Source organism: Limanda limanda, chromosome 17 (genome assembly GCF_963576545.1).
Source record: "Limanda limanda chromosome 17, fLimLim1.1, whole genome shotgun sequence".
NCBI lineage: Eukaryota > Metazoa > Chordata > Actinopteri > Pleuronectiformes > Pleuronectidae > Limanda > Limanda limanda.
Genome location: NC_083652.1, coordinates 20,412,063 through 20,437,426, shown reverse-complemented (window position 1 = coordinate 20,437,426; position 25,364 = coordinate 20,412,063). Strand labels below are relative to the sequence as shown.

The 25,364-nt window shown below is 46.3% G+C and overlaps 1 long non-coding RNA gene across 1 annotated transcript in view; it reads right to left on the bottom strand.

Moving 5' to 3' along the window:
- Positions 1-25,364, bottom strand: part of LOC133023318 (uncharacterized) — a 52,656-nt gene that overhangs the window by 13,310 nt on the left and 13,982 nt on the right. The window contains exon 2 of the long non-coding RNA XR_009683047.1: positions 3,915-3,978. This is a non-coding gene — a long non-coding RNA (uncharacterized LOC133023318). The remainder of the gene's footprint in view (positions 1-3,914; positions 3,979-25,364) is intronic.

Here is a 25,364-nt window from a genome sequence, read left to right as displayed (position 1 = left end):
CCCTCTGTAGTCACGCCGTGGGTTAATTAGCAGTGTGATGAAACGGAGATCAAAGGTAGCGCAGTGAAAGCAGCTTGTAATTTAGCCGGTGCACTTTCCTGCAACGAGGGGAATAGTGCACACGAGGAGAAAAGGCGTCCAATGGAAATGCAAACACTGCATGTTTACTCCATCTCCTCCCTTTTGTCCTCTCTGACATCAGATAAAAATGCTCTACTAAGTCTTAATTTAGGTGGATGGTAAGAGGCCTTGATCTCATTCTGTATGTGTGTGTGTGTTTGTGAGAATGCTAAGAAGAAAAAGTCTTCCCTTTGCTTTAATCCACTTATTTTGTTTCGCTCCACTGTTCAAGGTGGAAAAGTGCCGAGACGGCGATGCTTTTCCTCCTCTGTGTGTTTGGCCCTCAGTGCTTTACCTGCTGAGCGCCGAGACTCACCAGCGCCTGAGGAGCTCCGTTGCGTTAACCCTGTCCCTAAGTATGTCCCTGGCCAGCACAAAAGCCATCTGGGGTGCAGCTGAGAGCTTTAGCAACAAAATAACTCTTTCAATCTGCACGCTGCATGGTTCTGACTGCGGGGCGTTGAGGTCGCCAATACCAAGACTTGCACCGGACCTCCTCCTCTTTCTCCCCCGCCCTTCTAATCCCGGCCTACATGACTGACTCCATCTGAAAGCCCCACACGCCAGAGGTGGGAGCCAACAGCACAGTGAGATTCAGAAAAAAAAAAAGACCACCTGCTCATCAAACTAAATTGCACTCACTGAAGGCAATGGGGAATAGAATAGAGAGAATGAAAAGGAGGGGAGCGAGAGAGAGAAAAAAACACGAGTACGAATAAAAAAGAAAGACAAAGTCACTGCTCTCCCTCTGTGATCTTGGCAGACAAAAGAACAAATTGCATTTATACATCACGGCACCCAAGGGTCAAAATCGGCGGAGTCCCACTCGGTCCTGTTTGTGAGCAACATGTTGATATAGTTCCCAGAGCCGGAGAGGTGCACAGGCCTACCTTTCAGCCTTTCATCTCGGCTTCTTTTGTATTCCGCTGCACGTCCGTCTGTTGTCTCTCTCCTCCATTTGGTGGAATTGACTGTTATTATTCCAAACAGCATTATCTATATTAATGCCACAGGTCTCAGGACTGTGCACTCCCCGGGAGCCGGGTCTGGACAGAGCTGGGACCAATCTCCCTAGATAAAAGCTTAGTGGAGAGCTGTGTGCAAGCCAGACAGCCTGGACAGGCCTTCATCCCCACTCCTCATCCTCCCAGAGAGCTATGGGCCCTACAAAGACCGAGATATGGCTTTAATCTTAGCACTTTCAGGCAGGCAGGAGCGTTTGAACTCAGAGCAGCTCTCTGGAAGGCTATCAGAAGTCACTTCGGGTTGTTAGCCACTAGTCAGAACAAACAAATTGTGTTATTACCAAACACATTTATATAATATTTGAAAAAGTGAAGGAGCCACAATGAAAAAATAAAGAGAGGAAGGTTTTTGAATCAGGTTTGTGAATCATGAAACTTTATCTCGGTGCTTGGGTTTATGGGGCTGCCCTCCAGTTCTACTGCGGCTTATGCTCGTATGTACTTGGAGCCGAGGCCATTTCCCAAAGTCGGCCATGCGTGACGAGTTATTTTAAAGGTGGTGTGGAGAGCTGACGTGTGGCCAGGCCAGGGCAGGGCAGCGGTTGGGGTCTCGGCTTAGTGCCTCAAGCCCCTCGCTCCAGTGGTCACACAGCCTCAGCTCCCGGCCCGAGTCCGGACACTGATTTATGGGACAGGGGGATTACCATCAAACCAGCCATGAGGACCACCCAGATGGTGGCACAGGATGACAGCAGCACAAACACACACACACACAGTCGCCACACGCAACGCAAATTCAGATGTACTACAACATCCGCACATGCACATTGTGTACCTTCACACTCAGATGTCCATAGAAAGCCACATAAATTGAGAAGCTGCACATTCAATCTGTAATGGCTCCGTTAGCCACTCAAGTGCAGTGAGTGGGATTAGTTCAATGAGGTTTCCTCATTATAATAAAGCAAGGGAGCCGGCTTTGCTCATCAGAGATCATATGTATCTACTGGACCTTCCTGGTTAATTCTGCTTAGTCACAATGTTTATCTCACCTACGTTTCGGTAAAGCAGGATTAAAGTTTTTTCCGTTTTAAAGAGACCAAACTATAAAACAAGAGCCGTCCAGTCACAGATAGCTGTAGAAGGAGAATCAGACTTCAGGCTTCTACCCGAGTTTTTTCTAAATTATCTATAATGGGTGACATTCAACTTTTCTTCAAAGCAGGTCCGGACTCCTCTCATTTTCACTCGGAATGCCTTTACCATCCTTCATACTTTCCCACCAAGTCACATTTTCATCCAAGAAAAGTGAACATGTGCAAATACACTGAGCGAAAGAGGAAAAGGGGAAGAAAGGCACATATTTCTCACTTGCCGGGGCAGCGCACTGCTCAACCTCAAGGCAGCGGTTGGATGAGCCGAACAATAAGAGTCCGTGACAAATCGGACATAGTGCATTCCTTGGGCAAACACTCGTCTCATAAAGGAAGACAGGTAGGCAAACACTCACCTGCCCTAAGCTAATAACACATGTGGAGACAAACACACACACATACACACACACTGACTGGAACGTGTCGATATGCTGAGATGATGTATGAAGATAGGACCAAATTTGATTAGAAAAATAAAATTAAAATCAAGCTAATATAGCATTTTTCCCAATGAATAAATCACTGTACTACACAAACATACAAGAGATCTATTTCTCGCCACGGCACTTGACCTGTGCACTGTGTTTAGGGTTGTGCCCAGCAGAAATAAACAGATTTAGAATATATAGCTTTTAACCATTTTAGAATAAATTGCACGTTATAAGCCTCATGTAGGTCCGGGTCCACAAACGCTGCAGCCTCCTCCAAACCTCTGTCTGCGCGTGACAATATTTAAAAATGACTCGGCACTTTTGTGAGTCAGAAAAATCGTTGATGACTGTACTCGCAAAGAAATCACACACAATTTCCCCAAGAGGCCCGATGGCACCGCTCCACTCAGTGGGACGCACCCCTCGGCGCTTCCTGACCATGTGACTCCCCTCCAGCGGCCTTTTGATTGGACGCTCATTGGCGGAGAGGATGAAGAGGAGCGGGGGGGGAGAAAGCGGTGGCGGGGAGCTGGCTGGCAGCGGACGCATGAGAGAAAACAAATTCCTGCCACATCGCCATGGAGATGAGTCAACAGTAGGTCGGGGGCCGGGGGGGGGCGGGGGGCACAGGCTGACCTGCTGTAGTTAACAATTCATCCCCGTATCCGGCTCCCAAATGATTGGGCAAACACGGAGTGCTGCGGAGTCAAAAGGCCTCCGAGGGTCTGAGAGAGGGGGCATCACCCCGGGGGGACACGCTGACAGGCACACACTGGTGGGTAGAGGCTGGACCAGTATAGGGAAGGGATATGGGGCACTAGAGGGGAGGGCAGATTGGGAGTGGGGGGGTGATTAGATGTGGGAGAGTGGCTCAGTACACCGAGTACCAAAGGCACAGTCACAACACATTATTGACGGCTGTGGTTTTTGTAAAAGCAGTGTAATTAAATGATTTGTGTTAAGATGCCAATTTGAGGATGGGAACATTCTGTTAAGTACACCACAACAAACATCGCCCTGTTAATTCTGTTCAAATTCTTCATGTTAAGCTTAATACTTAACAACATTCGGTGGCTGGCCGTGCCAAGAGTAAAATAGCAGTTGCGCCAGTTTTATAAGCGCTCACCACAGCAACCCTATGATTCTCTGGCATGTATCCACTGAGATAGAAGGCTAACCCAGAGGTTTGCAGGAAAACACGACAGGCAAATCTTTAAATATTTCCAGTGTCTTTATAAACTCACCAGAAGATCCCTGGGAAGCAATTAAAGGTTCACGTCTTATTCCATGAATTTGGATTCCTTCATTCTGAAAAAAAAGAAAGAGGAGAAAAGAAAAATCAAAGGAGGACAAACGTCACTTCACACACTCATTATATCGTGTTCCATGGCTATATCTGGTTAACTCTTCACTCCCCATTTGTACAGCTGGGTTCATTTAGGTGTTAGTGCATGTAATATGAGGTACAAATGGAAAAATGGTTGAAAGCCTCAGCCCACAAGACCTGGATCCAAAAACACTGACCACTTTGCAGCGGAGCAGAGTGCGGCTTGACAATAATGGGTCAGAGACAGAAAAAACAGACGGGCGGCGGGTGGATCTCATCAGTGTCACCTTCGTACGGCAGAAGAACCGCAAGGCCTCAGCGCCGCACTCACGTTCGGCTCGACTTTACGCAGAGTCAGGTTTTGTCTCAGTCAGCACAAGCGGCCGTGTAACTTTATGCACCGTCACGGCCGGGTCTGCTCCCCCAGAAAAGCAAACCAAATCCCATTATCTAATTGGCCGTCTAACTTTGAAGGGTTGAAAACGCCACCGTCACAACAGCGCTTCTACCAGGCAGCTGTGTGAGGAGGGTGTGTGAGCAGAGACGACCCGTCACTGGTTCTCCAGCGAACGCACGTCAGAGCAGTGTTTTCCCCAGCACTGCTGAAGCATGTTCCCCCTTCACAGGGAACCAGGCTCCCGTCTACAAGGCGTCTACCCAACAAGTCTTGCAAATGAAAAACAGAACCGCATCATTTATCGTGCGTCTGTTGGAAAACGAGAACTAAAAACAAGGGGAAAAAAAGCAGACTTGTGATAAAAATACCAGATGTTGAGTCACTTCTCGAAAGGTGTGTCATTCAGGGAGCCTGGGACGAACCTCTGGCCGCGGCCGAGCTCTAAATTTAGCATATTTACAAAAATAAAAAATGAGTTCAGTCCCTGGCAGAGGGAAACGTTCTCCTCCCCATTCATGATCTCAGCGGAGCCGCCGGCGTCACTCGTGACGAAAACGCTGACCATATAAAACAACAACACAAGACCTCCTCAAATACTCAGAGTACATAAGGAAGCAACCACAGCCTAATGTTCCCTGTAAATGATCCTATTACGGCAATTCAACAGAAAAAAAGAGATGCTTTTGACTTTTCTATTTTTAGAGCAGCGTTTGAGAATAAAGGACCTTTTACATAACAACCTCAGACAGAGCACAGAGTCTAGTTTGTAATAAAGAAATGGAAGTAATGGCCAAGAAGCCTTCCACACGCCTTTCTATTCATGTACTCTGTGTACCCAAAGTGAATAAAGGATGTATGACACATGTAGAGCGCTACTGTGTTTGTTGACTGTATCCATACATGCCAGAGATCAGCCTGTGTGTGGCAGTCTAAGGGAGGATGCCCCTGGGCCGGGCTGAAGAGTAAGTGAAGCAGAGGTCCCATCTAAGCTCTAAAGCATGCGAGTATCGGGCCTGTAACTAAAACACAGGCATAAACACAGGCGATGTTAAGGATTACACCCTGCAATACCGCCGCAGGAAACCACAGACAGCACAGGTGGAACCATGACACGGCGACGGCCGCATTCCTCTCCATCTCCGTTCTGCCCGTGGAGGTCTGACTGACAGCTCTTCATCTGCTCTTGTTGGCTGTGTGAAACTTGTGTAAACATCTGCAGGCATTTGTATGTCTGTTTGAGTGTGTGTGTATGTGTAGGAGCCACAGGTGAGGGACACACACAAAGAGGGGATTACATTGGCCTAATGTCAAATAAAAGAAGCCTTGCAGCACAACACCACAATATCTGTCAGAGAATGAAAATCTGTCCTTAGAGAAATTGCCATCTTCTCCATGGTGGTGTTTTTGTCCCACTTTCCCTCGAGAGCTGACTCGGATCTGATCCATCAATTTTGAATGTATACAGTAAACTATATATATCTGCCGACAGCAATAAAGCAGAGAGCTGCGAGGAAATATTTAGATTTTGTTTACGCCGTCAAAGAAGTTTTATGTTTGTGAGAGAGGGAAAGAAAAGAGAGCAGCAGGGAGGAAGCGAGTCATCATCCAACACATTTCCTCAGTGAACAGCTCCCTCTAGAGCCGCTGGCCCAGTCAGACCTGCTCTCTCCCACTGCTGCTGATGGTCTCCACATGAGCTGCCAACAAGTAATACTCATCCGAAACAATTACCACTCGTCAATTCATAATGAGGAAATCTGACAAGCGCACACGGCGTACGATTATTCATATTTATTTGCAAAGACGCACAGATCTGCGGGTGCTGTCTCGTCCTCAGGCTCACACTGCACAGAGGTGAGGCCGAACCACTCATTATCCCAGTGTGAGTTGATAATGAGGCAGGCCGTTATTAAGATGTTTGCTTTAATCGTGTGCAGGGTTATTAGGGGCCAGTTTACAGTACACAAGAGAGATTAGGGCACGCCATGCATGACAGAGGGGGAGCTGAGGAGGCCGGTGATAGGCCGGCTCCCCCACAACTGGGAAGCTGGTTGAGAAATACGAGCGCACAGTAGGACATGAAACCCGGCAGGACGAACCTTTCCCTCTCTCTCTCTTTCCCTCTCTCTCTCTCTCTCCCTCTCCGTTCCCTTTCTCTTCCTCCTCGTCTCACTCTCGCTCCCGTGTTCGCCTCACATCGTGTTACACAACCACAAAGAAAAGCCTTGTGCATCGGAGACTTATTTAAAACAAGCGGAGAAGAAAAGAACAGTAAAGAGAGGATCACGGAGGGATCTACACAAGCAGTAGGTGCTTGGTTCCTTTATATTTGTATAAAAGGACAACATGGCGGGGGGGCTTGGCACTACTGTAAAGACGCACAAGTCCAGACACTTACGCCCCTGACTGCTTCACACATGCTTACATAAACTCAATCAGCCCGAGAGAGTCGGCTCCGTGCACCGGCCGGGGAGCACTACACGTTTCCTCCATATTTTTCCACGCCATTAATAAAACTAGACACTGCACTGTTCCAGTATGTTTTGTTGGGATTCAGGGAGCACTTGGAAATCCATCATTTTACGAGCTTTCAAACTTTCCCACAGAATCCCCACCCTGTAGATTTGACCCAAAGTAGCACTCAATTAGGGGCCGCCACACGCAGCACCAAATGCTGCACTCATAACAGGACATATCGCCCATGTGCAAAAAAAAACTGTTTTCTGACATGCAGCCAATAGGAAATCATTCAATTTGAATTTTTCATATTTGGAGAAACTACAAAAGCTGCCAACTAAGAGTTAAACTCAGCTGGAGTGTCCTGGTAACATCAGCATGAATCGACATGCTCACAGTATTTACACTCTGAAGAACTTTGCTATGCAACAAAAGCTTGGATTTAATTCGCGTCAACATCATCCTTGTCTCTGTCGCTTCACTCATTCAGTCGCATAACAGACAAAACCAGAAGAGTCGGAGATTAAAAACGAACTTTTCACACATCCTCTCGCGCTGCACGGTGAGGAAAAGGCGAGTGTGTGTTTAACTGTGTGTATCAAGTTAGCAGAAGGTCAGAATGGTGAAGTATTACAGCACTGTTTACCCTCTTCCATGTACTCCCGGGGACAAGCCTGTTTGAGAGTTTGAACAGTGACGTGTGAAACCCGTGAAAACAGGACATAGCGCCGCTCTGTTTGCTCAAGAACACCTAAAGAATGGAGTGCCATTACAAAACAAATCCCTCGGCCTGCATTCCTCCTGTCCGTCAAACCCTACCTGTTCAACGAGATATGACACAGGCTGGAAAAAGGTAGCTAGAAGAATCTACTTCGTGGGTGGGGGGGTGACTTGCAATTTGTTAAAATGCTGTCAGCTCTGTGACCTTCATGTCTGACCTGCAGAGATGATGGAATAGAAAGAATCCTCCTTCCTTTTGCCAGTAAACAGATACATGTGCGGGTAATACAGAGACACGCAGGTGGTAAACAGGAACACAACCTCTCCTCTGAATCATCTTTATTTATATTTATTGATGATGGCAAAAAAAACATATGAGCCACTTCATATTTGTGGCTTTATTTAATTTTATTGACGGGAGAGAAAGCGTAAAATGAGGAGAGAGAAAGGGAATGCCGGCTACCAGGTGATCATCAGCATATATCTTAACAGGAAATGAATCCTTAAATCATGCAAAAAGCAACTGTTAATTCTATATTCCTTTATATGATTGTAACATTAACAACTTCAGGATTTTTACTTTGTTAGAAGGTGTCACTTGAGCTCTAAAAAACTGTGGAAATTCTCCCGAATCTTTCTGGACTCATCACTCAAAAGAAACTAAAACAATTGATCCTACAAATGAATCGGTATTTGCATCGATTTATACTTCACAATGCCTCGGAGTGACATGATGGATTATTCCCCCTATAAATTGTGTCTTACATTTTGAAAACACCAAAGGCAACGGGACAGTTTGATAACAGCCTGTTTTTCTGCCTTCTGTCCAGCATCTGTTATAAGCAACATTTTAATGATGTTTTTCGGCCGCGATGCTGGACGTGCTCTTACGTAACAAGTGATTAAACCCACAAAAACAAACTGATGGACCCGATAGTAAAGTCGAGGTGACACCGGGTGGAAATCCATCAACTGGAACACATGAAAAGGAGAGAGAGAGGGGCACCTCCCCTCCCCTCCCCACCATCATCCGTGTATCAGAGGAGCCATTGGGAGAACTGGATGTGATTTGTATGTGTGTTTTTGAAGAGGGGTGCTCATAAACAGCCATGAAAGGGGCCCCTCTATTCAGCCCGCCAGCCGAGATGCGCTTCACTGGGCCGGCCTTTTGTTTTCCCCTCTTCACAAAAAACGTAAGCGTAGAAAAAAAAGGGGTTGATTCCCTGGATGTGTGCAGGCCCAAATGATGCCATTAGATTGGTGCCCGCTCTGGGTGAAAAAGGCTTCAGCAGTGCTTGAAGTGATTTAAAAGATGCAGGAGTGGGGCTGCCTTCAAATCCTGTTGGAGAATAACACTGGGGGGAGAGAATGGTGAGGCAGAATGCCAGCCTAGTGATTATTCTATAGTATGCAAAATTGCTCTCAAGTCCATGAGTGCCGTGGATGTTAAAACAAAAGATGCGGAACATTCCTTTGTCACGTGATGAGGGTCAATGTGCCGCGGTGATGCGTGGGGTCAGGAAGTTCACCAAACTTCCCACGCTGCCTCACACCAGAGGACCATGGGTAAAGCCCGTAACACTCTTCATTACTGGCAGGGGAATTTTTTTTTTCTCCCCCAAAAAAGGGCCGGAGCAGGAGTGCCCACCCAGGGATGAGCAATCAGAAAACATGTATATATATATGCAGGACTTTCTCATCGGCATGACAAGGATAACACATCAGTTACACACCCAGGATGCAAGAAAGACTGAGAAAATAAATATCTTCACAGGTATCTCACAGAAAATGTGCCCGGCTATGACAGCTATTGCATAAAGACCAGAGTGTCCCTTTCTGCTAGAACCACTCCAGTTGAGCAAGAGGGGCGATAATCTGACAATGACGCAGTGCGAACCAGTGGCATTGTGCGGGCGGGGGGGCATGTCATCACGTTGTGCCCATTCGTGGGCAGCAACCTAATAGGCATGGGAAGCTGACGCTGTCGACAAAGGGGCGACGCCAAACAAAACCGCTCGTTGTGGGCTCTTGAACACGCGGGCCTGGTCTGGTCGGGACCGCACTCCGCTCGGCTCTCATCACCTGCAGCCGTCTCCGTGACGCCTCAGCGATCGGGAAGAACATGCAGTGTTTGTTTTGGTTTCGCATATTCGGTGCTATTTTAGGCAGACGCCCACGTTTACTCTGGAAAAAATCTTTTCATTGTTTTAATTCTGATCTTGTGACAAACTCACAAGACCAGTTTGGGCCTTTTTTCCTGATTTAAACTCACAACTTGTTGGAAAGATGAGCAGGTAAATAAAAGGTGCTCATTTATTTTATTAAAACGTTATTACCAACGTTATGTCAAAAATTATGCAATTATGCCTGCGCACCTTCTCCTCATGCCAATAGGGGTGTAAAAGAAAATAGCAACTATGTTAATGATGTACATGATTATACAGTCAGAGAGAGGAGGATCATGGGAAAGGGCCTTGACAGTCTCAAAGAACAAGATACCAGACTGGGTTCAAAGGTGTAGAAGGGAAAATCGTATGAGTAAAAACTTCACTGGAAATCATTAGTTTATGATACACACACCAGGTGAGCTAACTGTGAGTCAGCTCGATAATTCAGTGACTCGTGCAAACTGATGGATTTTCCCCCTCCTGGCGTATTTGTCAGCTGTCTGGCCTTCCAGCCAATATCACCTCTGGCAGCACACAACAGACTAATGCCCTAAATACCTCACTTATCAGTGCTCGTTAGTAACACAGTTTGAGAAGTTTGCGATAAAGTTTCTGCTGCCGACCGCAGTCACCTCTGGGACGTATGGACAGTAACTTTATGAGGACAGGCTGTTTTCTTCTCAGCACGCGCTCCTATCTATCTGCTAACTCTCAAGGTTTGTGCACAGGCGCTACATGAATGAATCAACGTCTCTATCCGGGCGCAAGTAATTGACCAGTGCTGACACCTGCGCTCGGGGAGGCTTACACACCGAGCGGAGAATCACAACACGACACCACAGCAGCTGCTCCCGGAGAGATTGAGAGCATTATGTTTCCCAGGACATGCCAGGGAAAAGACAATAAAATACAAGCACAATTAACTGCAAAGCAAAATGTATATTCAGGCAAAACAATCACACATGGCAGGTTAAGCTTGGGCCTACTTTGCTATAATATTCCTGGGAAGATGTCGAGACTTTAAGGGATAGTTCGCCCCAAAAAAATTTAAATTCCTTCATTATCTACTCACCGCTATACTGATGGAGGGATGGGTGAAAAGTTTAACACAAAACATATTTGGAGTTTCAGGGTTAAACAGAGTTGCAGCCACATCCAATACAATTGAAGTAAATGATGACTTATTCAAACGTTTTTAAAAAATGCCTCCATGCTGCTCCTTTGGTGTCATCCAAGTGTCTGTTAGCCCCGACATTCAAATTCAACTCAAAACAAGGTAATTTACACCATGTTTTTAGTCTTAATGTCCACTGTGATCACCTATGAACACAGCTCCAGGATATCAGAGGACATTTAGGCTGTAAACATGGTGTAAATTATGCCTTTTTAAGTCGAATGTGGCTTACAGACACTTGGATGTTGTTATTTTTAGGTTTGAAGAAGTGGTCCCCACTTAATTTAACACTGTTTACCTCTGAAACTCCAAAAGTTTGGGCTCATACACTTCACCCACGCCTCCTTTGGCAATGTGGTGAGTAGATAGTGAATTTTCATTTTTGGCTGAACTATCCCTTTAACTTTTATACTTATCTTTAAATTTCAAACAAACTCTTTATTGCACATTATTTATTTCAGATTCTTGTCTTTCATCCAGAGCTTCTACTTTAGCTGTTAGATTTAAGAGAGCCAGTAACTTGCAGGCAACACATGCAAATCATAACTGATGCAAGATGTGGTTTCATATCTTAATGCTTCCATGTGAAACCAAGTAGCAGGTTCCGCTATCAAAATGTATCCTGGGTAGACCTCAGAGGCCATGATGTCAGTGGAAGTCTTTTTCCGTGCTGCGTGATACGGGTCCTGTGGGCTCCTGCTGATAAGATTGAGGAGCAGGTCCCTCAGAGCAGGAGACCCTCAGTAAACCTGCTTGTGCAACAATGCTGCCTCAGTCCTGCCGCTATCGGGCCATCTCACCACAGACCACGTGTGGGCTCGCCGGACACAGGTAATCAGGGCTTTCAGAATGGTACCAGCTCCTCTTGCAGAAACCATAAACCACAATCTGCACACCATAATGCTTTTCCTATTGAACGTGCAGGAGAGAAACTTGCGAGAGAGAGAGAAAAAAAGATCCAAACAGGCATTTAACGAGTTTCATTCAGGAGCAGGGGTAAGTTGAAACTCCTCTCACACCTGGAAACCTTTGCCAGGTCTCGATCGGTGCCACATTCTGCAACGCTGAGAAAAAAAACTGTCCCAACCTCTGCGCTCTTAAGTGACCCTCCTTGCACAAGCGCCACCGCACACTCTCTGTCGAACCGGTTGGTGGCGAAATCACTGTTCATTGTTGTCATGGATACACCCAGGTGTTGCTCACCAGCCAACGCCGAAGATTCAGAAAGCCAAGGCTGCTCACTAATCCTTCTCCATACCAGTGTGTCAATAATCAGGAATGCACTGCTTAAACTAAACTATTGTTCCCCTGCCAAGAAAATCACAAATATAAGCACTGACGCTGCCTCTGGGCACTGCCGTCTCTGGGACTGGAAAGTAAATTAACTGAAGAGAAACAACAAGAGTCAGCGATGGAAGAGGGGAGCTTTGATATCTTTCCAGACGGCTTAACACTGTCTAAATCATAAAGCGTTCTCCTGCAACGCATGGGGAGACATATAGTGTCGTATTGTTAGGGATGGACTAAAGCAGTTAGGCAGTAGCTTCTTTATACAGTCGGACAAAGTCAGAGCTCCTGAGAAGAGCAGCTGCTGTCAACAGTTGGATAGCTTTGAACCGGCGCTAAGCCCTGAGACAGCAGGAGATATCCTCTTTGCCTCTTTGAACCCGGCCCCATTAGTGTCCAATTCCCGGTTATGAAGTCTAATAGAAAAATAATCTCACGAGGACTTCTATGGATGCACCTGACAGTAGCGTCTGATCTCTGTGGACAAAAGCTACCAAACCAAACAAGTGGTTGCCCACTGTTCATCTGTCATGGAGCGATTTTCTTATTACTTTTCTTTATTCCCTGAGCATGGTATGTGGCGAGTTGCCATTCTCAGGAGGACTGGGTGCTCTCGACAAAGTCATTTGTCTCCTGCGTCATTGCCGTTATTACGTCTCAGTTTTAAGAGGTCTACTGGTGGCTGACATGTTAAAGAGTCTGCTTGACATAAAGCAGCAGCAACTCAATCGTCCTACACGAAACCGCAGCTCGTACTTTGAGATCAGACGCGCAGACATGAGTAGCTCTGAGTCCATCCTATGTGAGACAAGACAATGGCTTGCCTGTTGTCTCTCCTGCGCCCTCTCTCTCTCTCTCTCTCTCTCTCTCTCTCTCTCTCTCCTTTCTGTTTGTATGTGTGTTTTCAAATATTGCGGTATCACAGCACAGAGAAAAGCAGCGGCCGCCAAACGGATGCGGCCGGAGTGGTGAGACCGTAGTGGAACGCCCCGGCTCGGGGAAGGTCCTCCTGAGAGCGGTATTGTGTGGAGCAGCTTGCCGCAGCCCAGTTCGGTTTCCCCGAGACGCAAGGCCCGGCTGAGAGCCACAACAATGAGCATCTTTGTGGAGCAGCGCTATTATCCCTACACGTTACTGTAAGTGACAGCAGAGGGTAGTGCACTGAAGATCCCATTTAATGAGCTCCAGGTATGTGCATGTCGTAAAACATTAACCGAATTCGAACATCTGGGGAGCTGAGACCAGAATGTCATTGTCAAGGTTGTTTTTTTTTTGCAGCGCGGAAAGGAAATCCACAAAATCTGATTAGCTGTAGCTTCTCTCAAAAGCACCTTGGGATTTGAAACTGGATTCTGTGGATGCATATTTTTTTTATTTTAAACTGTTTCAATTCTTTGGCCGAAACCATTGATTAAATGTTTGTTCAGGTTCTCAATGGCAATGACCAATGAACAGGGCTGGAAACCAAAAGGTTTTATGAATGCAAACGTTTATTGGATGCAGTATTAGTTGCCATTCTGGTAGTTTACAAGCTTTAACTATGGACTTCTCTCTATGTCCTTCTTCGTCCTAAAAATGTTCTTCCACTGCTTCATGTTTTGGGTTTGCAGGTCGTGTGTTTTCAGTAAAGCTGACTGTACTAGGATATATTGGTGAACAATGATTAATTCCTTCTCATCTGCACAAGCGCACCTTGAAGAACTCAAAATACACATCACCTTGTTTAGGCAACAGGTCGGAGGAGAATCAGACAGGCAGAGGCACTTGACCCTCTCAGCCACGTCACACCTCAACCTGAACTTGACCTCTCTGTCACCTCGCTCGTTGAGGATAATCTGACCCCGGACTTGTAGAACGTTGCCTTCCTCACTTGGCAAGTGCTCACTTGTCCTGATGTCATGTGTCTAATTGCTCGCGCTGCGTGGGATGGTCTGTTATAAGGCACATTGTTGTGTGCACGGGCTTTTGTGTTTGTGAATGTGTATGTCATCAGGAACCAGGCGAACGCCTGCAGCAACGCACATGCACACACACACACACACAGACACACACACTCATGTCTTCACCCGCCACAACCTATCATTACCGCTGTCACGTAGCCACCTCCGCAGCGGGCCTCACAAGCCCTGACAACCACCAGCACACACACCTGGAGGCCCGAACACTTAGTTCCCAGCCCTGTGCTTCGTAAACACAGCCCCTTTAACACTCACAGACACCTATTCATATCCTGCAGCCTCAGCTTCTACCTGGCCCCTCCCATTTTCTGCAAAGTATGTCTCAGTTTTTCTATCTCCCCAACCGCAAATGCTTTAGTGCTATTTAATTTATTTCCTTTGTTATCACAGAGAGCGCACACACTGCACAGCCAGGTTGGCAGCAACTTCCATGCTGCTCCAGTGACTACACAAACAACAGGCCACAGTATGTGTTTGAGAACAAACACAGTGCGGAAAGTAGGATTGTGCTTCGACTTGAGGTGAACGGTACAATTCCACTTTCTAATCCAGTGTCAAGTTGCAGCGTAGGATTCATGGAACTGAATCTTTGGCTTCCTCGTTCAAGTTGCTTCATCCGTGTTTGCTTGAGCCAACGCTACTTGAGAGTGTACATGGCTGAGAGAACACACGAGTCCACTGAGCAAACACGCGGCTGACGTTGCACACCTGACCCCGGCCTGCCTGCTGCACATGCATTAACTTTACAAACGCTGTCACCGTGACAAAACAGACACAGGAACAAAAAAAAGGAACTCTGAAGATCCCAGTGTGGTGGTTTAAGGCCGCTCAGTGCAAACAGACACTAGAGGCAGAGTTAATCGAGGGAACAATGGACGGACCCGTGGAACGTGCTACCCTGACAGAAAGCCTTTTGAAAAAGACAAGAATCATTGTGGTGTTTGCCCTTCTTAGTCATGTTACAAGGTTGTCCCGGGCCTATGCTTGCTCTGCACCAGGCTCTATTCAGAGAGGGCTTAGCGTGTAGCAGGTTTCTCCGATAGGTGTGTGAAGCCTGAAACTTAGAGGCTTTAGAGGCAAACTGTGCAAATGGAGGATCCAGAAAAACGACAAGTCACACCTTGCCAGCTACAATGCCAGGAAACCAATAGCAGGTTATGTATTAAAAAAAATTCATACAATTTAATGCAGGGGTCTTCAACTTTTTTCAGGATAAGGACCCCCAAACTGGTGGAGAGATGGAGCAGGGACCCCCTTATATATATATTGCATAAAAATGTGTTTTATATTAAACTGGGCTTAGTGCCATGTGTAAACATAGCTACCCTGTTATTGTGCATTCAATACTAAGCTATTCAAATATTACACGGGTTCATATATTCATGTTTGTAATTTAAACATGTGCAAGGTACAGGGTGGCCATGCCACTGCCATTTATAAACATACATCTTGCATACAACACTGAGCTATTAAAGTAATTCACAGATTCATGTTTTTATTTTAAACATGCATGTAGAAGAGACAGTGAATCCTCAAGCCATCTGTGGATGGCACACATACTCCCACATTAGTGAGATGTCGGACCCTGATGAGTAGCACACAACTTATCTAATCTTGGACGGATGGAGGTTGCCAGGCAGAGGGTCAAATCAGCCTCACAATATGTTGGATGCATGTTAATGTGTATTTAAAGACATTTAAATTTGTGGGGAAAAAATTGGCTCGAAAATAAATAAAAAATTATAAAAACTAAAAAATAAAATAAAAATTGTCTTATCAACCAAAGATTTCGCGACCCCCCTGCAGAACCTCCGCGGACCCCCTAGGGGTCGCGGACCCCCTGTTGAAGACCTCTGATCTAATGTAATGTTCTAGAACATGACAACACTTCCAAAAAAAAGGAAGACAAATGGAAGCAAGCTGTTTAATGACGCATCTCTGAATTACGGAGTGGATGGAAGAAGTAATCTGTTGAGGGTTATGACAGCAGCTGATCCTAAATCAGATCAGGCATCATCTTCACAGGGAATTTAATTCTAAAGCCGCACACACACACTGTACGGGATTTTGTTGAGCTCGATTTCCTCTCCGCATGACTCATTTTAGAGTCAGACTGAATTTCAGCTTCATCATGTTATCCCAAAATTGTCCCGAAACTGAGTGTCCCCCTTTTCTTACAGCTCCACTATTGTTTATCTGTGTAGCCGAGTCCAATTCTCTGCAGAATGGAAAAGCAAAGCTGCCTACGTCTTCCTAGCCCAAAATGTGGGAGCCTGTTTTTTGGAAGTTGCAGCACATGGGACGTCAGAAATGATCGCACCTTTCTGTCTTGTTTCACTTTCTTCTTTGGTTGCCTCAACAAACTTTTACCTGCTTCATAATGAATCGTGAGCTTTGGTTTTTGTGCCGTAAGGAGCCTGAAAACAAAACTGTGATACACACGTCTTCAATCTCGTATCGTGAGAAAGGGCAATACAACTGTGATACCTCAGCATCCCCCTTTTTCTTTTTGCCCTTACCTTATTTCTCTGCCTACAATTTCATGTGTTTGTGTATAAACTGTGTGTTATGAATGACCTCATCAAACACTACAATACACAGCCGAGAGGTCTGGGCAACATCAGGTCCGAGCTGCAGCACAGAACACGACGGTGTCTCCCCGCTTCATTTACATACAACAATATACAGGTCCACGGCCCACTCCCAAACACACACACACACACACACACACACACACACACACACACACACACTACACACGGCACGCTACACTCAATCTGAGTCAGAGCACGAGTGTGTGTGTGAGTGTTTGTTTGCAAGCGGGCTGAAAGAAGGCCCGGTTCCCAAAAAGCATGTCATCTTCATTCAACATGGCGAGCAGGGTGTGGCGTAAAGTGGAATGGCACAATTGTTTCATTGTTCAAAACCATTTATGCACTCCTCGATTTGATGTTTTTTTTTTTTTTTTTTTTTTTTTGCAGTTAATCGTACAACACAACTAAAGCCAGTGTCCCTTTGCTCCTCCGCAGGCAGAGGCTGAGATTGTGATTGCTGTGAGGAATGGGCCGAGCTGACTCCAGCTGGGGAAAGATCCAGCCTGAGGGTGAATCTTTGTGTGTGTGTGTGTGTGTGTGTGTGTGTGTGTGTGTGTGTGTGTGTGTGTGTGTGTGTGTGTGTGTGTGTGTGTGTGTGTGTGTGTGTGTACATGCAGAGGGCTCAGGCATGATTAAACAAAGCACATCCAGGTAAAGTATGCCATCTGTACTCCCCCTCCCCTCCTCGGTCCTTGAGAAATGTACTTTCCCCGGCCCTCTCCATCTCCAGGCTGAGTCTCTGCGGCGTATGGAGTGTCAGAATGAAAGAGGCCTTGTCTAAGAGCCTAATCCCTCAGCGATTAGTCAACGCATCTCGATTAAAAGCTGGCAATGCTGCCGCTCCTCCCCATCTCTCAATCCCCCCACCCCTCCTCAGTGGAAAAAGAAGCCCACAGGTGTCCATACAATGTGTCTCATCGGGGAAAAATGGTGGCTTGAGGTGGCTCGGGGGTGAATTTGCACGTGAGGAAGACTACAGGAATGCAAACACAGGGCGGTGGAGGAGGTAGAGAGGAGGAAGAGCGGTCGTTCACAAAAACAAAAGTCTCTTAGTTTGATCCAAAGTGAATGAATGTGTGTCTGTGAATGGGAGAGTGAGACTATAAACACTACGCAATCCATTTAACGGATCACACAAATGTACGTTTGCATATCCGTCACATGCCTTTTGCTGTTCCTGAAGACAAAAGAGCAGGAGCAGCCGGTGAGAGAGAGAGAGGGGAAAAGAGAGAGAGAAAGAGCGAAGTGACACGTGTATTTTTCACAGATTATCCCTTCATCACCCTGTGTTTTCTGTAAACAGCCGTTTTGAAGTGGAAGGATTGAGCGCAGACACAGGTATTTCACCGAACCAGCCTCATGCACCCTCGCTTGCCATCAACATAAATACCTCGTCTTGGGGGCATTCCCGTGCCAGAACATGCCACCATGGACTAAAACACCCTGACTTTGACAACACTGTACACAACCGGGGGACAGAAACACTTCACACAGCGACGCTCAGGAGCTGGTCACCATCTAGCAGCGTGTTTGTGTTGATGTCTGTTCTTATCCTGTGTTCTTCATCACTGCTCAGAACACAAGTGCATTTAAAAGGGAATGATGTGTTTTAGGCAGGAGACGTTATGAGCACCAGAGGCCCTCTCAGGCATTTATAAAGCCTCTGTCATAAAAAATAACCATAAATCATAAAATGAATGAATATCTGTGATGATTTTTCCCACTGGCTTAACACAAGTCACATGCAGCCATGAGTTTATGTAATTACTGAGTAACTATCGGTGGCTTTATTCCTCCAATTGTCGTTGTGAGTTAAAGCCATTTCTCTTAATCTGGTCCTAGTTAACCCGTTGGCAGCTTGAGTATCAGGAAATGACCTTTGACCCCGGGGACAGACTACTGTACTTCCCCAATCACATCCATCGTGCGTCTAACCGCGAATGAAAGCTCAACGAGGGGAGGGGTGTGTCTTTGGAGACCGGACACAGAGAGGAATCACTTACCACTTTCCCCCAAAAGACCCCGGTGGAGTTCCACAGAGAGGGGATTCAAATAACAATGGCGAGAGGGAGGGGATGAATGTTTCCTCAGATCACAAGAAGACCGCAGCACTTGCCAACTAGCCAGCCAGGCGGCCAGGCCCGGCTGTGCGCGGACGTCCACAGGGCGAGAACCACACATGGTTTGAGTTTAGCTCCGTGTAGGATCTGCAGGAAAGAAGGGGCCTGGTAGCAGGAACCCTCCAATTCTCACTTCCTGCTTCTGCTGGAAACACGATCCCGGTGCCCGTCGTCTCCATCAACACAGAGCACAGTGTCCGGGCCGGCAGCTTAGGGGTTAGCATGTTCATGAACACAGGGCACCCCATCACACCGAATCAGCGTATCAGCACCCGAAAGAACCGGGCTGGTGTTTCCCTGGTGAGACGAGAGGATACAGCAGAGCCGAACCCATTCAATCATGCTGTCGATGCTCCTGTGCCTGAGCAGCAGGTTAGGCGACTTTTTGTCTTTTCAAATAGAAGCGCTGATAAATAAATAACAGCACTCCGAGAAAATACGCAGGAAATTGGGAGTGTCGGTGTCAGAGGTATCATTTTTTTGTAAGCAGCTACACCATAAACAAACAGTGTCTCGAAACACATGAGGTAACCTGGCTCGACTACATACAGTAGATGGGTAATTACAGCTGATAAGTAAAGAGAGGATATGCATGGGTGGTGCAATTACCTTTACTACCTGAAAGGCGAGTCAATGTCACAGAAACTGCTCCTGGAGGAAAGAACTCGGGCTGACCTCGCCGTCCCTCCTTGACAGCGGAAGATGACTCACCTCAGAAAACCACAGGTTACATTTGGCCAAGTAAACACGCCATGCTAATAAAAACCACTCGAAAGGGCCCACATGTAGGCGGCGCGTCTTCGGCTCAGGATCGAGTAAATCATTTTGGGGAAACTGAGAGACATAAAACGACGTCCATGAGAATTCCCGGGAAAATGTTGCACAATTTGCAAGGAAATAAACAGCTTTGAGGTAATAAAATAAGTTGCATGGAGCAAATGCGTGTGCTGTTGTGTGTCCATGTGTGCAGCGTGTGTGTGTGTGTGTGTGTGTGTGTGTGTGTGTGTGTGTTACTGCCAAGGCCCTAGCTCCCTCCATTGTTTATGCTCTGCTGTGTCTAGGGCAGCGGGGCTCTTCACTGAATTCTTGCCCCAGCATGCAGAAAGTTTTAACAGTGTTGTTGCAAGAGGAGGAATGATTACATTATAAAAATACACCACACCATATGTCCTAGTGCGAGCCCAGACCACACGATGACATACAGTAGAGTCCAGCGGGCCTTTAACCCGGCCCCTCCACCTCTCAAGGTTATTTCAGATTGCTTCAAAAATCCTCCATTTGATTTGAAAATGTGACCAACACACCCAACAAGGGAGAGTGCGTGCTTGAGAAAGTCATTGGTTTGTTCCACCTCTGATTTTCAATCAACCTGTCAGTCACTCCAGGTTGAAGACAAGCTCCTGAGGCTGGGTGACACTGTTCAGCTGAGGCACTGTGGGAAAGGTTTCGGCAGAGAGGAGTATATGCAAATTAGGCTTCGGCAGCAAAAGTCATCAGTGTTATTTCCCACATATGCAAACGCAGCACAACCAACTCGGAGGTGGCTGCATGCAAAGTTGCCCCTGGTCTGTGTGAACCTTCCCACACGAGTTCACCCTGGTGAGGAGCCAGTGGGTTACCTCGGATCTGAATCTCACCCTCTCTCTCTTCGCCCGTCTCCATTTCACGCTCTCTGTGCTCTCCTTGTGTCTCATAACAAGACGGAGCATGCTCACTGTAAACCTCTTGGGGGGTGAAAGGGATTGGGAGATTAAATATATTTTGAATTCCTTCTCCCTTAATGTGGCAATTACTCCCCCTTCCCTCTCGCTCACCTCTCCTCTCCCGTGCAGCACAGCACGGACTCTGTTCCACGGGCCACATCTCGTTTATGTTTTGTACACAGAAAAGTGTTTCTTTCACCCCCCCGCCGAATCTCAAACTTCACAGCAGAAATGTTCTGCCACTCACTCGACTTAGGGTGGATTAGATGTACGTGTGTTGCAGGGAAAAGAGTGCGCTGAGTAAGAATTCTTCAGTGTGAGGAGGAAAAGAAAAGCTCCGAATCAAATCTTTTCTAGTTATCACTTATGAATGTCAGATAAAGATTCGCATGATTGTGTAATAACGGCAAAAAGGTTTTAAAGGTTTATAAAATCAACTTCCATTTGTGTTGCATCTTCATTAAGAGAAAAACACAGTAAAAATACACATAAATACACAGCATTAAGCTATTAAGTTATATTACCGGTTATAAAAACTAAGGGGTTCTACTAATTAATCTAGTCTTGTGAAATGTTCTCAGAAAACATAATTCTATGGATCTTAAGTCACACCATTCTGCAGCGTCATAAGCCGGGTCATTTGTGTCTAATCTTAATAAGCAGATTAGGAACTTTGCATGTGTTTGTGGGCCGTGCAAGAGTGTTTTTTCTTTTTCTGCATCCAAGACGAAAAGGTCAGGAACGCAAAGGTCAGCAACTCTCCGATTACAAAAGGGTCTTGATTGTGACGTTTACAATATCTGATCCGAACCACTCGTGCAACAAAACCGAGCCCTGGACGGACTCGAGGTTCCTGCCACTTTTCCACTTTAAATCGAATTGCGCCACAAGGCTCTGTTTCCCTATTCCTCCCCCCCCCCACACACACACCTACGTTTTCACACACTCCATGCCTCCGAAACGTTTCTATCAAACCGAGCGTCTTAATTGACCTCTCAATACACGGAGGGATTAGCTGATAAGAGGGGGGTAAAGAACGAGAGAGAGAAAGCAAAACAAAAAAGAGGAAGTGCACAGTCAGTTGGGGGGGTGGCAAGACACCAAAGGATTACCCCTGTCATCTGTTCGGCAGTAAAAAAAAAAAGAATACATCTTCAGATGTGTGGGGAGAAGGAGGAAAGACTTTGTGAGGAATCCAAGAACAACATGCACTATCAGGCACCTCGGAGGCCCCCCCGCTGCAGGAGGGAGCAGAGGAAGGCCCCGGCAGTGAGGATTCAGTGTTTCCTCCACCAGGAGCTGCGGTGAAGACACTCCGAGGACCTGGAACTCTTTCCATAGGTCTGTCGTCCCTGCTCTCTCGCAATGCTTGGCCAGCGTCTCTCTCTCTCTCTCTGCTTCTTTATGTTGCTTCACACAGCTGCCCAGGGCCCATACGTGTACTAAATAGTTTGTCGTCACGTCATGCCGTAATGTCCTAAAGTGCTATTTCCATTGTTTTGCCGGGCTGCCAGTTGATTCTATGATTTTTTTTAGTACAAACAGGGTAAGTAGGGTCATAAAATATGGGTTTTCGTGCTGCTGTGAGATCCCCAAACTCTTTAGAGCAAAGCTGAAGAATGACGAAGTACAACAGGGACCGATATATAGTCCATAACCTGTGAGTAAACACACACACACACACACACACACACACACACACACACACACACACACACACACACACACACACACACACATACATGCAGAGTGCCAGCTGTGCCACTGACGTAGGTGCAGTCTCAGTATCAAGCCAACACAGACCATTATATTGTGCTAGATTTATAGGTGTGGTGCCTTGTGTTCTATATCTAATTACAGATTTCTACAATGATAGCATGTTGAGTGAAATGTAATACAAAGAGTGTTAGAACCACTGCTGTGACCTAGACATAGCAGCGCATGAAGCTGTACCTTTTAATTTGGCCATATAGGGTTTCACCCAAGGAAAAAAAAAAAAAGGGCTGGTACGCTTCCTCCTCGGGGGTGCAGGGGTAATGTGACTGGCAGAAAAGTAGATAGGGAGTTTTTGTTTTTTTTCAGTCCGTCTCTCCCTCAATCTGCCTCTCATTTGCAGGCTTATCACTCCATTCTGTCTAAGCTCTCTCTCTCTCTCTCTCTCTCTCTCTCTCTCTCTCTCTCTCTCTCTCTCGCTGGAGGTGCATGTTTCTTTTATCGTGTATTTGCCAAACAAAGGTGCCATTAAGTGGCATGCCCTCTGACAATATTTAATTAGCGTTAAAACAAGTCAAAAATGGCCAACGCTGACTTCAGGGAAATTCCAGCCTGGGATGACAAGGGCTGCAGGCGTAGTGGGAGGTTTTTTTTTTTGCGGTGGGGGCAAAGCAGTGGGGCAAGAGGAGGAGGAGGAGGAGGAGGAGGGGGGGCATTAATAAAAGTCGAGCTCCATCTTGTTTTGTTTTTTTTTTGACGGATTGGTACAGACACGCGGAAACTTAACACGCTGTTTATTTGACCGTGCTTTTCCGTAGGCAGCGGATCATATTAAAAAGCCACAAGTGTCGGGAGAGGAGTCAGAAGAAAGAGCTCCTTCCTCCCCTCAACAATGCCCGAGCTGTTCCGAGCTGATGCATGCAACACAAAGGTCTCAGAAAACACACACTTTCATGTGTCACTCATCTGCACGGATGCATTGAGGAGGTCACGCACACAGATGTACATCGTGCACACAAGCTTTATTTAGACACCCTAGTGCATCTGTCAGGTGTCGCTGTAATCTTCAATCTGACACCTGGTGATCAGCAAACAAGAATAAATCCATCAAACACGCCAACCCCATAATAAAAAGAGAAAGGCCCGGACGTGAAACTACCGACATATTTACATTGTAAACTATAGAAGCAAAAGTATATCTTCTGAGACTTAGATTAAGATACATTTATTTGTCCCAAACACATGCACAGACATGCACAAGCACACTCATGCAAGGAGGGAAATTTAACCTCTGCTTTTAACCCATCTGGTGCAGGACACACAGAGCAGTGGGCAGACATGTACGGAGCCCGGGGAGCAGATGTTGGGGGAGTAAGGTGCCTTGCTCAGGGGCACTAGACAGGGTAGGGAGAATCCTCTTGGATTTTTGGACAGATCAATCCAGGTTCGTCTTTTTGTTGTTTCTCCGTGGAGTCGAACCAGAGACGAACCAGAGACCTTTTCTGCCCATAGTCCAAGTTTCTGCCACTAGTCCACCGCCTCTCCCCTTAATTAATTAATTATCAGTGCAAATCCCCACGTCAAGGCCCATACTCCCTTTAAATTCAATCGGCCTGCACCAAATTTCACACACTCAAAGGTACCAGTTCTCTAAATGTTATTCTTTTTATTCTGTTTCAAGAACCATGAATTATTCCCCTTGCAATATCAAAGGAAGTGAAAGAAACTCATTCAACCCCTAATCCGTGTGTCTTCCTTGAACCATACCAGATCCTTACAGCTTCAAGGAAATGCATCCGGTAGTTTTTATCTTGATCTTACTTAGAAACAATCCAACAAAATGAAAACCACCTCAGTGTATTCAAGAGACATTTCCACATCTGCAAAGGAATTTGTCAGCAGCATCAGACGTCACGGCACATCGGACAGTTTCAGCCGAGCACTCGGAGGCCTCATGTGCTCCGACATTTGCGAAACTGACGTGATTGATTGGCGCATACCGAGCTAATCTGTCACCACCCTCAACAAGAGGAGGGACTCAAAAATGCAACCAGCTAATAATAAACTGTTTTCTAGAAGTTACACAACATCCTAATGATCCGACACGTAGGATATCGCATTGTCCTGCGCTTCAGGAAAAGGCTTCGACTCGAGCCACGATGATTAGAAAACTAAAGACCACCCGTGTTCGCTCATAGAAAAACTGTGGCTCTGACGTCCAATGGCGTATCACAGATCTGACTGTTTATGACGCAACCTGTAAAGACCAGAGGCTCAGCCACATGTTTTACTGCTCTGTTTGAATAATCAGGTACAAGTAAAACAAACAGCTACAGAGGGGATGTTTAGCAAGGAGCTCAGGATCCAACTCGGGGTAATAAGTGTTCATTAGTTTTAATGGCCTGGCTCCTGCACCGAAATGACATGAAGACCAGGAGACCACATCCAGCTAATGTAAATAAACCCCCAAAAATCTCCTCCAATGTCGGGAATGAAATATTTCTCTTCACTTACTCAACAGGTTTGGGTAAAAGTAAAAGAAGGAACTGGAAGATTTGTGCCATCCTGACTGAGAAGTACAGTTTGCCTTCTGGTCGGATTACTGATGATTCATCATGAGGAGGAGCTAGAAAATCGAACGATAGAACATTTTACAACATGAATTAATTCACTATGGTTCCAGATGCAGAGTTAATAACAATATTGCGACAGTGACTCAAGAAGTGCAACTGGATCTAGGTCATCTTTTGTGTCTTGTTTTTAAACTGCAACGTGTTAAAGCAAGAATGTGTTGGACTGGTGTCAAGGATCGTTTAATCTCCAACATAAGTTTAGAAAAGTAGATCTACTGTGACCCAGCGGTTGTGTTTTTAGCCCAGTGTTAGTCCATTAGGCAGATGCTGGTGTTGGTGGCACATCTTGATTCCACCTGAGCTCGGAGAGCAGCGAGGCGAGCCCAGTGGTCCAGATGGCCCCCCCAAAGCAGGCCGGAACATAAACATGGCTTGGGTCTGGTTGAGGAGAAGGAGACCCCGTTTATTTATGGACGTGTCTGGGTCTGGGACACAATTACAGA